This window comes from Oncorhynchus tshawytscha, linkage group LG06 (assembly GCF_018296145.1).
Source record: "Oncorhynchus tshawytscha isolate Ot180627B linkage group LG06, Otsh_v2.0, whole genome shotgun sequence".
Lineage (NCBI taxonomy): Eukaryota > Metazoa > Chordata > Actinopteri > Salmoniformes > Salmonidae > Oncorhynchus > Oncorhynchus tshawytscha.
Window position 1 is genome coordinate 71,924,983 of NC_056434.1, and position 15,567 is coordinate 71,940,549.

Sequence of the window (15,567 nt, forward strand, 5' to 3'; positions counted from 1 at the left end):
TACACCGGTTCCAACTTGCCCAACACGACTACAAAGTATCTAATAAGTTACTTGTAAACTTGGTACAAACATTTCAAACAACGTTCCTAATCCAACCTCAAGAATCCTAAAACGTAAATAATCGATAAAATTTAAGGACGGGATAAACTGTTACCGGATAAAAACAACGTGAAGCGCGTTTCAGTTCATGCGTACCAAAACAGAGAGTCTACCTGGAGTGACACTTACAAAAAAACAGCCATACTTCTTCATTTCTCAAAAGAAAACATTGAACAATTTCTAAAGACATCTAGTGGAAGCCATAGGAACTGCAACCAGGTTCCTATTAAATAGGGCTTCCCATAGAAACCCATTGGGAAATACTATGACCTCAAGTTTCTTCCCCCTGGATGGTTTGTCCTCTGGGTTTCACCTGCCAAATCAGTTATGTTATACTTACAGACATTATTTTAACAGTTTTAGAAACTTTAGATGATTTTCTATCCAAATCTACCAATTATATGCATATCCTAGCTTCTGGGCCTGAGTAACAGGCAGTTTACTTTGGGCATGCTTTTCATCCGGACGTGAAAATACTGCCCCCTATCCCTAAGAAGTTTTAAAAGCAAGTACAAAGTGTCAAATTATTACAGCTCTGAAGTTCACAAGCAATGTTTTTTCTATTCAACATTTATTGGCTAGATATTTAAACTCTGTATGGCAAGCGTGAATGTCTGACTGATAATGTTTATGAGGCTGCTTTGAGCCACAGCTCTAGCTATGTTAACAATCTAAATCACATCGTTTTCATGAGACAGTGTGGTATCGAGAATCCTTACAACCAATTGAAGAATCTTGTAGTGTGTGAATCCCCCCATCTGTGATACATTGCTTAATGTGTGCACCACTACGTTGGCAAGACGGAAAACTACAGGAAAGACGGTCGTTTAATGTGAGAGGTTCAGTGACGTTAGATATTTTAAAGTCGTGTATTGTATGCCCTGCATTAGTTTTCATTTGACATATTCCAATGAACTTCACGTTGGTGCTCATGGGTCCTTTTACATGGAAATGCCCTAAATGTACGTACGACTCAGATCTTCAGATGTAAACATTAGATGGGATATATCCTCTTTCAACATAGATCCAAGTACTCAACATAGATCCAAGTGCACTAGAACTCCAAGACTAGTTGCTAGCCAGGCAAACTTGGGCATATCATGTGAGTGTTGGTAGAACTTCATGCGTTTCTAATTATGCATGGAGAGGAACAGAGTGAAGTCATTGCCATCATGTGGTTCAGAGTATGCATACAGACCGAGGTAGGAAGGGTCCCATTTACCTCATAGCCTACATAATAAATAAATGTATAGGCTTTCAGTAAGCAAAGCCATAACTCCCAAAATAAGTTGATATAAAAACTCTTGTCAAAGAGCTGTGTGAAAATGTTGGTTTGCTAAAATCAAGAAGCCTTCAGTTTGAATCCAAAATACAGCAATCTTGTTTCTGCAAGCACACAAAACAGACTTGTCTTGTCTGCTTTGAACTCATCTGCTTGTCCATAGACATGCTTGGCAAAGATAATTCCTTTGCAAAGTGAACTGGCCATACTGACAACAATAAAAAAAACAATTAATTGTTGTGTTCATTGACATAATGCCCTGGCCCCTTACACATTCGTCATTTTATCATCCCTCAAGAGTAGGACGTATCTTTGGTAATAATAAGTGCTTTCACAAGAACAGCACCATGACCCTTCCCCCTTTTTGAAAACAAACCTCCCATTTTCATTCTAGCCTCTCCCTTTCTCTGGACATTTGCAGAGTTTGGAAGTCCTCAGGGCTGCTTTCTATTGTTGATTTTATTTTCATACTTCAGAGGTTGCCTGGCAGCATTCATAGCCTGCTATATGCTCTTCAAAAGCATGTGTAAAAATATCTGTGTTGATGTTTACTTCTCTCTCCCCAAGGTGGAGGACCATTTAGAGAAGCTTCATGGTAACTAATAGTAAATCAGGTCACACACTCTATGCCTGAACTTACATGCCTCATGTCCTCTCTACATTCAAACCATGAAAAGAATCAGCCAAATCAGGATTATACTGGACCATACATTGAGCAAACAAAAAACACTGTGGCAACTTGCAAGTCAAAGAATTGTGAGATATACAGCTGAAGTCGGAAGATTACATACATTTAGAGTCATTATAACTCATTTTTCAACCATTCCACAAATTCCTTGTTAACAAACTATAGTTTGGCACGTTAGTTAGGACATCTACTTCGTGCATGACACAAGTCTTTTTTCCAACATTTGTTTACAGACAGATTATTTCACTTAATCACAATTCCAGTGGGTCAGAAGTTTACATCCACTAAGTTGACTGTGCCTTTAAACAGCTTGGAAAATTCCAGAAAATTGTGTCATGGCTTTAGAAGTTTCTGATAGGCTAATTGACATCATTGAGTCAATTGGAGGTGTATCTGTGGATGTATTTCAAGGCCTACCTTCAAACTCAGTGCCTCTTTGCTTGACATCATGGGAAAATCAAAAGATAATCAGGCAAGACCTCAGATAAAAAATTTTTTGACTTCCACAAGTCTGATTCATCCTTGGAGGGGAAAAAATATATATAACTGTTTGGCCATAATGACCATCATTATGTTTGGAGGAAAAAGGGGGAGGCTTGCATGCCGAAAAACACCATCCCAACCGTGAAGCACGGGGGTGGGGGGGGCACATGCTTTGCTGCAGGAGGGACTGGTGCACTTCACAAAATAGATGGCATCATGAGGAGGTAAAGTATGTGGATATATTGAAGCAACATCTCAAGACATCAGTCAGGAAGTTAAATCTTGGTTGCAAATGAGTCTTCCAAATGGACAATGACCCCAAGCATGCTTCCAAAGTCGTGGCAAAATGGCTTAAGGACAACAAAGTCAAGGTATTGGAGTGGCCATCACAAAGCCCTGACCTCAATCCTATAGAACATTTGTGGGCAGAACTGAAAAAGCGTGTGCAAGAAAAGAGGCCTACAAACCTGACTCAGTTACACCAGCTCTGTCAGGAGGAATGGGCCAAAATTCACCCAACTTATTGTGGGAAGCTTGTGGAAGGCTACCCGAAACATTTGACACAAGTTAAACAATTTAAAAGGCAATGCTACCAAATACTAATTGAGTGTATGTAAACTTCTAATCCACTAGGAATGTGATGAAAAAAATAAAAGCTGAAATAAATCTCTACTATTACTCTGACATTTCACATTCTTAACATAAGGTGGTGTTCCTAACTGACCTAAGACAGGGAATTTTTACTCTGATTATAAAGTCTGGAATTGTGAAAAACTGAGTTTAAATGCATTTGGCTAAGGTGTATGTAAACTTTCGACTTCAACTGTATCTACATGGCTGTAAATCTGTTTGTTGATGTTTCTTTGCAACCACAACACTTTCACAAGGCATAGTGAGTTCATACTGAAAAGTAGCTCCTTAGTATGCCTACTCAACCTTAGTCTCATTAATCAGGCTGTAATACACAATTAATTGCTATATACAGCCTGAAACGAATGCCTGCAAAATCATGTAAATGTACACACCAGAAAGTGTGGACAATTTTTTTAGAGACCCAGCCGGTATATGGTTGGTTTGGCACCAGGTAAAGTTAGATTTGCACTGGATATTCCGTTCTCTCGCCAATAGCTATTGAACCAAGCATGCCATGACAATAAAATTGTAGATTCTGAATCAGGGGAGGATGGAGAACAATCAACCCGTTTTTTGTTTGTTTATTTATTTTTTACATTTAAAAAAGTGAAATAAATTTGCTGAAATTTCTAATAACATGTTTTCACTGTTATTATAGGGTATTGTGTGCAGATGGGTGAAAAAATATATATATATTTAATCAATTTTGAAATCCGGTTGTAACAACAAAATGTGGAATAAAGCAAGGGTATGAATACTTTCTGAAGGCACTGTACAATTTTTATGACATGCCTGCTTGGTTGCACTAGCTATTGACGAGAGAAAACGGAAGTTACAAATGTAACTACGGACCTGGAAGACCGTCAGTACGGTTGAAAGTATGGATTATATCCCTGGTGCGCCGAGCAGGTCGAGTAATAATAACAACAATGTCACTCCGGTGACGTGACAGCGTGGGAGGTCTTGCCTCCGCGTTTCATATAAAACAGTACATCAGACCACGCACTGTCTAAGAGAATTTTCTCATCAAAAGATTCAGAGTGACAGGAAAGTACTGACGGTCTTCCAGGTATTCGTAGAACCATAGTTACATTTGTCCGTGTTGTTGAAAGTACGGATGACTCATACCAACAAGGTCACGAGGAATAGCACTACTAACCTCTGAATTGGCAGATGAGGTAGTGGGTCCCTGACAATTTTCCATCGATGTGTAAATGGTTAGCCGATAGGCCTGAGGCATACACCTTCAAGGTAGAGGCAGAGCGACCGGAGTACAATAGTTTTTTTTTTACCCCTTTTTCTCCCCAATTTCGTGGTATCCAATTGTTTTTAGTAGCTACTATCTATCTCAGTACAGCGCCCTTAACCACTGCGCCACCCGGGAGGCCCTTGAGTACAATAGTTTCTGAAGGAAGCTCTGCCCTGGTAGAGCACCATTCAATAAACAGCTTCCAGCGACCAGCATACATCTTCCTGGTCGATGGGGCTCTGGCATTCTGTAACGTCTCGATAATAGCAGAGTCGCAGCTGATCAGTAGAGGGTCAAGCTCTTCAAAGGCCACACCCATAGCTGTAGTTGGTCTGGTCAGAGATGCCATATCCTGCCGTCTAACTGTGAGAGCAGGTCCTGTCTGAGGGAGCTGAGGAGGGTTGGAAACCAGGATCTCGCTGGCTATCTGGGGGCTTCAAGCAGCAGACTGTGCTGAGCCTGAGAGACCCTGTGCAGCATTGCTAAGAACAGGGGGGTTGGAAGGAAAGCATACAGTAGGCCCTCTGGCCATGTGGGTTGTTAAGGCATCTACAGTGGGGAGAACAAGTATTTGATACACTGCCGATTTTGCAGGTTTTCCTACTTACAAAGTATTTTATCATAGGTACACTTCAACTGTACATTGTATGATTTTTAAGTAATGAATTTGCATTTTATTGCACAACATAAGTATTTGATCACCTACCAACCAGTAAGAATTCCGGCTCTCACAGACCTGTTAGTTTTTCTTTAAGAAGCCCTCCTGTTCTCCACTCATTACCTGTATTAACTGCACCTGTCCACACACCATCAAACAGACTCCAACCTCTCCACTATGGCCAAGACCAGAGAGCTGTGTAAGGACATCAGGGACAAAATTGTAGACCTGCACACGGCTGGGATGGGCTACAGGACAATAGGCAAGCAGCTTGATGAGAAGGCAACAACTGTTGGCGCAATAATTTGAAAATGGAAGAAGTTCAAGATGACGGTCAATCACCCTCGGTCTGGGGCTCCATGCAAGATCTCACCTCGTGGGGCATCAATGATCATGAGGAAGGTGAGGGATCAGCCCAGAACTACACGGCAGGACCTGGTCAATGACCTGAAGAGAGCTGGGACCACAGTCTCAAAGAAAATCATTAGTAACACACTAAGCCGTCATAGATTAAAATCCTGCAGCAAGCCAGCGCATGTCCAGGCCCATCTGAGGTTTGCCAATGACCATCTGGATGATCTAGAGGAGGAATGGGAGAAGGTCATGTGGTCCGATGAGACAAAAATAGAGCTTTTTGGTCTAAACTCCACTCGCCGTGTTTGGAGGAAGAAGAAGGATGAGTACAACCCCAAGAACACCATCCCAACTGTGAAGCATGGAGGTGGAAACATCATTCTTTGGGGACAGGATGACTGCACCGTATTGAGGGGAGGATGGATGGGGACAAGTATCACGAGATCTTGGCCAACAACCTCCTTCCCTCAGTAAGAGCATTGAAGATGGGTCATGGCTGGGTCTTCCAGCATGACATCGACCCGAAACACACAGCCAGGGCAAGGAGTGGCTCCGTAAAAAAGCATCTCAAGTTCCTGGAGTGGCCTAGCCAGTCTCCAGACCTGAACCCAATAGAAAATCTTTGGCGGGAGCTGAAAGTCTGTATTGCCCAGCGACAGCCCCGAAACCTGAAGGATCTGGAGAAGGTCTGTATGGAGGAGTGGGCCAAAATCAGTGGGCTGCAGTGTGTGCAAACCTGGTCAAGAACTACAGGAAACATATGATCTCTGTAATTGCAAACAAAGGTTTCTGTACCAAATATTAAGTTCTGCTTTTCTGATGTATCAAATACTTATGTCATGCAATAAAACGCAAATGAATTACTTATAAAATCATACAATGTGATTTTCTGGATTTTTTTTTAGATTCCGTCTCTCACAGTTGAAGTGTAGCTATGATAAAAATTACAGACCTCTACATGCTTTGTAAGTAGGAAAACCTACAAAATCGGCAGTGTATCAAATACTTGTTCTCCCCACTGTATGCCCAGGGGGCTCTTAGACTCTGCCAGAGAGAACAGGAGGGAGCAGTGGGAAGTTTGCTCTGAGGCAAACAGGTTCACATGTGCTGTTCCATACCACTGACATATCATCTTCAATACTTGTGGGCGAAGTCTCCATTCCCCGGGGGCAGTGTCTGTTGCAACAAGAAGTCTGCCACCTCGTTCACCTTGACTGGGAAATGAATGGTTCGTAGGGAGGCCAGATGTGGTAGGGCCCATATCAAGAGTTGTTGGGCCACATGTAGGGACCCTACAGACCTCATATCACCTTGATGGTTGATGTGGAACACTGTCTATGTATTGTATGATTGAATCAGGTCATGTTTGTGCTTGAGAACTGGCAGAAAGTTATTCAGGGCTAGGTAAACTGTCTGAAGTTCCAGCACGTTGATGTGTGCTTTCCTCCAGCAGGGGCACCACTCTCCACATACAGACCTGTTGCCACACTGCTCCCCAGGAATTGATCCGAGTAGTACACCTGTAGTCAGGCAGGCTCTATTCCTCCAAGGCTGCAGAGTAGAGTAGCACACCCTTGACACCCGTATTTTGGTGTTTATGTTCCGGCATGGGTCCAAGCAGAGGTAGTTGAACCACACTTGTAGTGAGACAGCAGGCCTTACGGTGTCACCATGGAGGCCACCTTGAGCATGCCCATCTGTTGTTGGAACGTTCTTACCTTCACCAACTTATTAAACTGTAATTGTTGAGGAAGAAGAAGAATGCTGGCCACGTGTTGAGGTGTTATACATGCCCTCATAGTGCAGGAGTTCAGAGCCATGACAAAGCTGACCAATTGGCTTGGTATGAAGTTCCTCTTTTCATTGTTCACGGTAAGACCAGGTGTGGTGACGTGGTTCAGTGTCAACCCTGTGCCCTTGGCCACACCCTCACGATGGGGGCGCAGATGAGCCAGTCGTCGAGATAAATAAGAATCAACCCTGTAGGTGGAGAGAGCTCAGGGCTGCGCTTATGCATCTTCTGAAGATGCGAGGAGCCAGGGAGAGACTTGAAGGGTAATATCACAAACTGGTATACCTGGCCCTGGAAGGCGAACATTTAATCATTTTAAATGCAAAACTGGACGGAACCCTCCATCTTTCTTCGGAACCAGGAAATAGGTTGAGTAAAAGCCATCTTGCTGTTCTGAAGCTTTTACTCGTGATCGCGCCCTACAATCTCCTTGTTGAGGGTGCAAGCTTTCAGAGGGTCTGTGACTGAAGTCATTCTAATGGTGGGAGCCTGTACCCTTGTGAGAGCCTGTACCCAACCGGAGCCTGTACCCTTGTGAGAGGGTCATCACCACCCATGTGTCTGAGGAGTGAGATGCCAACGGCTGACCTCCGCCACTCAGTTTCTGTCCCTACGCCTGTTTGTGGGGTTGCTGACCACGGCTGTATCGCCATCGGGGGCTGGCGAGAACCTGTGTTAGGATTGGATGTAGGACCACAGGCGTGTGTAGGGCTGGGCCGAGTGAGAATGGTGAGGTTCAAGCACGTCAGGCCTTACCCTCTGCCACAATCGGATGCCTGGTTTCTGGGCACCACAGCGGTGTAGCCTGACTCAGCTGTTTTCTAAGTTCAATGGCCCACTCAGCCGTAGGGACTACTGGGACCTTTCTCATCGTCCGTCTGGAGTCATCGGGGCATGGGCAAGACAGTTGTCCTTTGACTATTTAAAACTCGAACGGATCACTTCCCTAGATAACTGCGTCTAGGAAGGTTGTTAGCCTAGCCAACTATAAGACGTGAAATTCAGATTGCCTCCCCTAGGCATCCCTCTCCCCTGGTATTACTAGCATGCTACTAGCTAGCTAGTTTACCAAACCAGCCTAGTTAACAATGTGTGTCGTCAGCTAGCTTACAAACTCCCCCGAGCTGCCACTGTGTTGTCAGCTTGGTTTACCAAACAACAGCCATTCATGCGTGTTTCACATAAAGGAGCCTACGTTTAATCGTACAGTACCAGTCACAAGTTTGGACACACCTACTCATTCCAGGGTTTTTCTTCATTTTTACTATTTTCTACATTGTAGAGTAATAGTGAAGATATCAACACTCTGAAATAACACATATGGAATCATGTAGTAACTAAAAAAAGTGTCAAACAAATCAAAATACATTTTATATTCTTCAAAGCAGCCACCCCTTACCTTGACAGCTTTGCACACTTGGCATTCTCTCAACCAACTTCACCTGGAATGCTTTTCCAACAGTCTTGAAGGAGTTCCTACATATGTAGAGCACTTGTTGGCTGCTTTTCCTTCACTTGGCGGTCCAACTCATCCCAAACTGTCTCAATTGAGTCGAGGTCTGGTGATTGTGAAGGCCAGGTCATCTGATGCAGCACTCCATCACTCTCCTTCTTGGTCAAATAGCCCTTATACAACCCTGGAGGCATGTTGGGTCACTGTCCTGTTGAAAAACAAATGATAGTCCAACTAAGCCCAAACCAGATGGGATGGCGTATCGCTGCAGAATGCTGTGGTAGCCATGCTGGTTAAGTGTGCCTTGAATCCTAAATTAAATCACAGACAGTGTCACCAGCAAAGCACCCCCATACCATCTCCTCCATTTTACATGGTGGGAACCACACATGCAGAGATCATCCATTCACCTACTCTGTGTCTCACAAAGACATGGCGGTTGGAACCAAAAATCAAACATTTGGACTCATCAGACCAAAGGACAGATTTCCACCGGTCTAATGTCCATTGCTCGTGTTTCTTGGCCCAAACAAGTCTCTTCTTCTTATTGGTGTCCTTTAATGGTTTCTTTGCAGCAATACGACCATGAAGGCCTGATTCACGCAACTCATCTGAACATTTGATGTTGACATGTGTCTGTTACTTGAACTCTGAAGAATTTAATTGTGCTGCAATTTCTGAGGCTGGTAACTCCAATGAACTTATCCTCTGCAGCAGAGGTAACTCTGGGTCTTCCTTCCCTGTGGCAGACCTCATGAGAGCCAGTGTCATCATAGCGCTTGATGGTTTTTGGGACTGCACAATTTTCCATATTGACTGACCTTCATGTCTTAAAGTAATGATGGACTGTCATTTCTCTTTGCTTATTTGAGCTGTTCTTGCCATAATTTGGACTTGTTATTTTACCAAATTAGGGCTATCTTCTGTATATCACCCCTACTTTGTCACTGATTGGTTCCAAAGCATTAAGAAAATATAGGCACAGCTATTAATTGAAACCCATTCCAGGTGACAAGATTGTCCAAAGCTATCAAGGCAAAGGGTGACTACTTTGAAGAATCTTAAATATATTTAGATTTGTTTAACACTTTTTTGGTTACTACATGATTCCATAAGTGTTATTTCATAGTTTGTCTTAACTATTATTATTCTATAATGTAGAAAATAGTACAAAAAAAAAAAAAACTGAAATGAGTAGGTGTGTCCAGACTTTTGACTGGTACTGTATCTCTGCTGCTCTAGCCCTGTGGTCATAACTACAGTAGGCTCACCCAAAATTATTTTGCAGGTGCTATACAACTCCCACCAGATTATTGTAGCTCTCTACCCTTACTGTGTATTGTGGTAGCTGTTGTATACAGTCTCCGGTTACTATTTTACTAGTTCATTTGATTAAATCAGTATTCCAAAATAAATATTTTATAATTTTCTTCTACACATTCTGAGCTGAGAGAACACCAGATCAAAATGATGCTGGGCATGCATGGCTGATCCTCTTGTGGCTGAACAACAAGTAGAAGATGGTCATGACCTGTGCCCCACCTCTCTAGGTGTTGACCACCTGAAGCCCTTTCTGACCAGTAACTGTGCCACCCTGCCTGTGAAGGTGAGAGAAGTGCGGCTAGCCAGAGTAGAGGGCCTTGTTTTCACAGATAATTTACCAGCGTCTGGCATTGTTCGCTAGGACCCATCCAAGGCCACAAAAAGAGGGAAAGCCCATGAAACCAATGCCCCCCTACCCTTCACCTGTAAAAAAAAAAAGAAGTAAGAGCCTCACTCGTAAGATCGATTACTTATCTTCTGAGATAGAGAAGCTAAAAACGCTTTTGCATTCCTTCAAGCCCCCTGAGTCGGGGCTCCCTAGCACACCCTCCAGCATGGGGGATGCAACAAAGGACACAGATAGCAGTGATGATGATGACCGGCTCTCCACTCGGGCATCCAACCGGCACTTTAGTGACCAGGGTGATGACGCACAACATGGTGGAGGTGCTAACCAGTGTTGTTTACCCATACCGTGAACGCTAAAGATGGGTCAGAGGAGTCATTCCAAGCCTCGGATTACGCAGAGTCAGAAGGAAGCTCTGCCTCACTACGCGCTGTCCTGTGTGCAGCCTTAGCTAGGCTAGAGCTTGATGACCCTCAAGCCACAGCCTCTGCAGCTAACCCTTTATTTAACTAGGCAAGTCAGTTAAGAACAAATTCTTATTTACAATGATGGCCTACCGGGGAACAGTGGGTTAACTGCCTTGTTCAGGGAAGAACAACAGATTTGTACCTTGTCAGCTCAGGGATTCGATCCAGCAACCAACTCGACCTGTGCGGAGCACGAGGGATATAATCCATACTTTCAACCAAACTGATGGTCTGATAGGTATGAAGTAGAACTGAATAGTCAATATAAAACCTACCAGCTCTCTGAAAAGTCAGGTAAACAATATTGTGAATATTTTGTCTCAAATGTTGAGACATTTAAGAACAACCCACACAGATAACAGGTAGAGTAAGTTAAAATGTAATTGTATAAAACATTGTGGCTTGTAAGGAACATTTACACGATTTGGCAGGCATTAGTTTCAGGCTGTATCCTATATAACAATTAATTGTGAATTAATTACTGCCTGATTAAATCAGACTAACTCAACCTTCACAGCAAGGTAACAAACTGAGTCAAATTGACCAGACTGCAACACAGACAATTGCAGGTAGCTAGATCAAGTAGGGTGTAACTAGTGATGGGAAAAGTACCCAATTGTCATTCCCTATATTAAACAAACCAGATGGCACCATTTTCTCTTTTTTTCATTTACGGTTAGCCAGGGGCACACTCCAACATAATTTACAAACAAAGCATTTGTGTTTAGTCAGTCCACCAGATCAGAGAATGACCATGGAAGTTCTCTTGATATGCTCGTGAATTGGTTAACTTTCCTGTCCTGCTGAGCATTCAAAGTGTAACAAGTAATTTTGGGTGTCAGGGAAAACGTATGGATTAAAAAGTATATTATTTTCTTTAGGAGTGTAGTTAAGTATATTGTCAAAAATATAAATAGCGAAGTACAGACAAATTATTTTTACTAAAGTACTTTACCCCACTGTGTAACAGAGTTTATGGTGTCCATTTATTTCCTCCAGTCATTGCATGTGTGGCTTAAACTAAGCTGCTAAAAATAGCAAGTTATAGTTTGCTAAAACAAGCTGTCTTTCTTTAGCCTGTTAGCTACCAGATATTAAATGGAAATGACAGCCAGCAACAGCTTCCAGTTTAGTCAGAGTTCATTCGCTAAAAGGGCCACAGATTCTTCATTTGACCGAACGGTTGGTGCGTTTGACATCGCGAGCTAGCTAGCTAACTGACAATATCAGGTTAAAGAGATTAAACAGGGGTGTTAGCTAGCTCGAATAACATGTTAGTTAGCTAGTCAGGCAATGCAACAAATCTAGTTAAATAGCTAGCTAGATAAAGAGACAAATTGCAAGCATGACAACTGATACAAAATAGATGGTGTAGCCAGATAATGTATAAATTGTGGTTTCTTGTACTTGCTACTTTGTAACGTCAGCTAGTTGACACTTACCGCATATAACATCACATTGGCGACTTGTAGCTATCAGAGGAATGTGGCGTAGCTATCCGGCGTACATTATTACATGAAAAATATTCTTAATTTCAAAATAAATCGTTTTAGGTTCCCTTTTATTCCGATGGGTAGACGATATAAATGCAACACCGTTGAACGTAACGTTAGTCGGGATGGTTTGGGGTTGTTTTCGTGGGTAGGTGGTTTTGACCTATGTGAAGCTAGCTACAATAACGACTAGCCACAATAGTGGACTTTGCGGTTCGCCTTCAAAATAAAAAGTTCCTCATTGAAAGTGATGCAAACGGATACAAATAACGGAATCATGACATAATTGAACTAGATAATGCTGAACAAGTTTGGAATATTAACAAATGACAATAATTAGTTAATTTGACCTCCGAAAAATATAATCTGTATGAAATCGCACTGTGGATGTATTGATTTAAGAATTGCATTGGGGGCATACTTATATTTCACGTACTTATTGATTGTGGATTCATGAAATGGGTTATCAGTCTACTCAGTGACACCCACAGAACACAACTGCGAAGAGTTTACACGCATATTAGTGTAACAGTTGTTAAAGTACTATGTGAAGTTACTAAGTACTAACGCAGAGTTACAGCGGTGCAGTATAGCACAGGTTACATTAGCATTGTAGCTCTTATTGCGGGACTTTAACAGTGGGAATTCACCTCACTATTCAGCCTATTGTACATATTGACATTCATATGTGACTGTACAGCCTTACCTATGGATTGTGTATCCATAAAATGGGGTATCAGCCTACTCGGTGACAGAGGTTTGAGTGATACCCCAGAGCATCACTGGGGCGAGCTCCCTGCCACCCAGGACCCCTAAAACGGGCAGTATCAGAGGAAGGCCCTACAAATTTGAGCCCGGCCGATATTAGCCTTATATGGATGTATTTTTATTGGCATTTAATCTACCGAAAAGGACCGATATAAAATGTGGAGAAACGCTAGGGGGAAAAGCCGTTCTTCGTAGAATTTGACTTTATTGTTGCATTTTATTTTTTGTGCTGAAGAGGGCACTCTTTGCATGGCTATAAGCCTATCTTGCCTTGGCGGTCTACAGCAAAACTGGACACAAGTGTGTTATATTTGGTTTTGGCGAAGGGTATTCCTCAAGCTCTGTCATTTAAATGTTTCCAGAGACACTATAAAAATACTAAAAACACACACAAAAATGCCAGGTTACAAAGTAGCGCTTCGTAGCTACGTTTTGATGTTTGGGTTGTCACTTGTCAGGGACAAGTCCAAATTCACCTTTCGCTTCAATGGGGGGTAGGGACGTCCCAATGACCCTGTATAGCGATTACTTCAGTGGCTACAGTTTTACAATCTATGAAAACATATCTAAATACCAATACATTGAAAAATGTACATTGAAAAATATGTCGTCATTGTTTTCCAGCTGGCTAGCATGGGGCAGCTCAGTCTTCAGAGCCTAAGTCAACTTTTTTTTCTGGAATCAGTGCAGTTTATCTAACTTTCACTAGAATCAGTTTTCCCCCATACAAAAACCTTGTCTTCCTGGTGCTCCTAAATGTTATGTGGCGCTTACATTAATGTTCTAGAAATATGCTTTCTGTTTACAACTACCTTTATAGGGCTGCACCATTTTGTTTTCATTCCAGCTATAATAATTGAAATATTCAGATATATTGCTCAAAAATCGGATCCAAAAATCCCATATGGTCGGTCGGGCGCTATTAAAATTGTCATACTCCATCCACCCGTCATAGACTGTTCTCTCTGCTACCACACGGCAAGCGGTACAGATGCAAAGTCTGGAACCAACAGGATCATGAACAGCTTCTACCATAAACTTCTAAGCCATAAACTGCTAAATAGTTAACCAAATAGCTACTTGGTAGTGGTGTTGCGGGTCAGCTGTTTGTTCACCCGCACCCAATTGCTAATAACCCATCCGCAACCACCAGACAGATGTGTTTATATGTGATAAAGTGAAAAGCTGAGACCTGCACCCAACCCTAACCCTCTAATATAGAACGTGCGGTATAGGCTATGATCAGTTTGCGGAAAGATTTTTGGGCAGATTTAGTAATTTCCGTTTATAATTTCCAACATTTTGTAGGCTATTTGTTAGTCAACTTGTCTATAATTAGTAACTTGCAGCTTCTCTTATGTAGTTATATTTTGAAGACTAAATCAACTCTTGCTCACCAGAATAATTTCATAAATTGATAGAATGAAGTTGAAGTTCTCTGTGATCCAGTAGCGGTGCATGGGTAAAATCACTGGGGAAGCCAAGCCAGAAAAAAATCCCACATTACAACCGGTGTAGTGATATTTGCATTGTTTTTTGTTCTTGCGACCGTGATATAGGCTAGAGGCCTAAGGCCAAGACAATAAGCCACAGTGGCATAATAAATTCAACCAAACATTTGCTTCATCACAAAACCGGAACGCAACCTCTGTCCGGTGAAGTCCACAAAGCATATTTAATGTAACAAACAGTTAAATGACCTACAGCTTGGTCAAGCAAGTTAATGTTTCTGACATTTTTTGGATCACTAAACAACTAGCCTATTGATTTAGAACCAGAGAGTTACCGCAAGTCGCAAAGAAAACAGGAGCTGCCTCAACTATAGTAAGTTTTAAGTTCCTCGGCGTACACATCACAGACAAACTGAATTGGTCCACCCACACAGACAGCATCGTGAAGAAGGCGCAGCAGCGCCTCTTCAACCTCAGGAGGCTGAAGAAATTCGGCTTGTCACCAAAAGCACTCACAAACTTCTACAGATGCACAATCGAGAGCATCCTGACGGGCTGTATCACTGCCTGGTACGGCAACTGCTCCGCCCACAACCGTAAGGCTCTCCAGAGGGTAGTGAGGTCTGCACAACGCATCACCGGGGGCAAACTACCTGCCCTCCAGGACACCTACACCACCCGATGTCACAGGAAGGCCATAAAGATCATCAAGGACAACAACCACCCGAGCCACTGCCTGTTCACCCCGCTATCATCCAGAAGGCGAGGTCAGTACAGGTGCATCAAAGCTGGGACCGAGAGACTGAAAAACAGCTTCTATCTCAAGGCCATCAGACTGTTAAACAGCCATCACTAACACTGAGTGGCTGCTGCCAACACACTGACTCAACTCCAGCCACTTTAATAATGGGAATTGATGGGAAATGATGTAAAATATATCACTAGCCACTTTAAACAATGCTACCTAATATAATGTTTACATACCCTACATTATTCATCTCATATGTATACGTATATACTGTACTCTA

At 42.5% G+C, this 15,567-nt stretch overlaps 1 protein-coding gene across 1 annotated transcript in view; it reads right to left on the reverse strand.

Annotated features, from left to right (window-relative positions):
• Positions 1-12,495, reverse strand: part of LOC112253029 (phosphatidylcholine:ceramide cholinephosphotransferase 1) — a 43,515-nt gene extending 31,020 nt beyond the window's left edge. The window contains exon 1 of the mRNA XM_024424890.2: positions 12,270-12,495. The gene's annotated coding sequence lies outside the window, so the exon portion shown is untranslated. The remainder of the gene's footprint in view (positions 1-12,269) is intronic.
• Between the last annotated feature and the right edge of the window lie 3,072 nt (positions 12,496-15,567).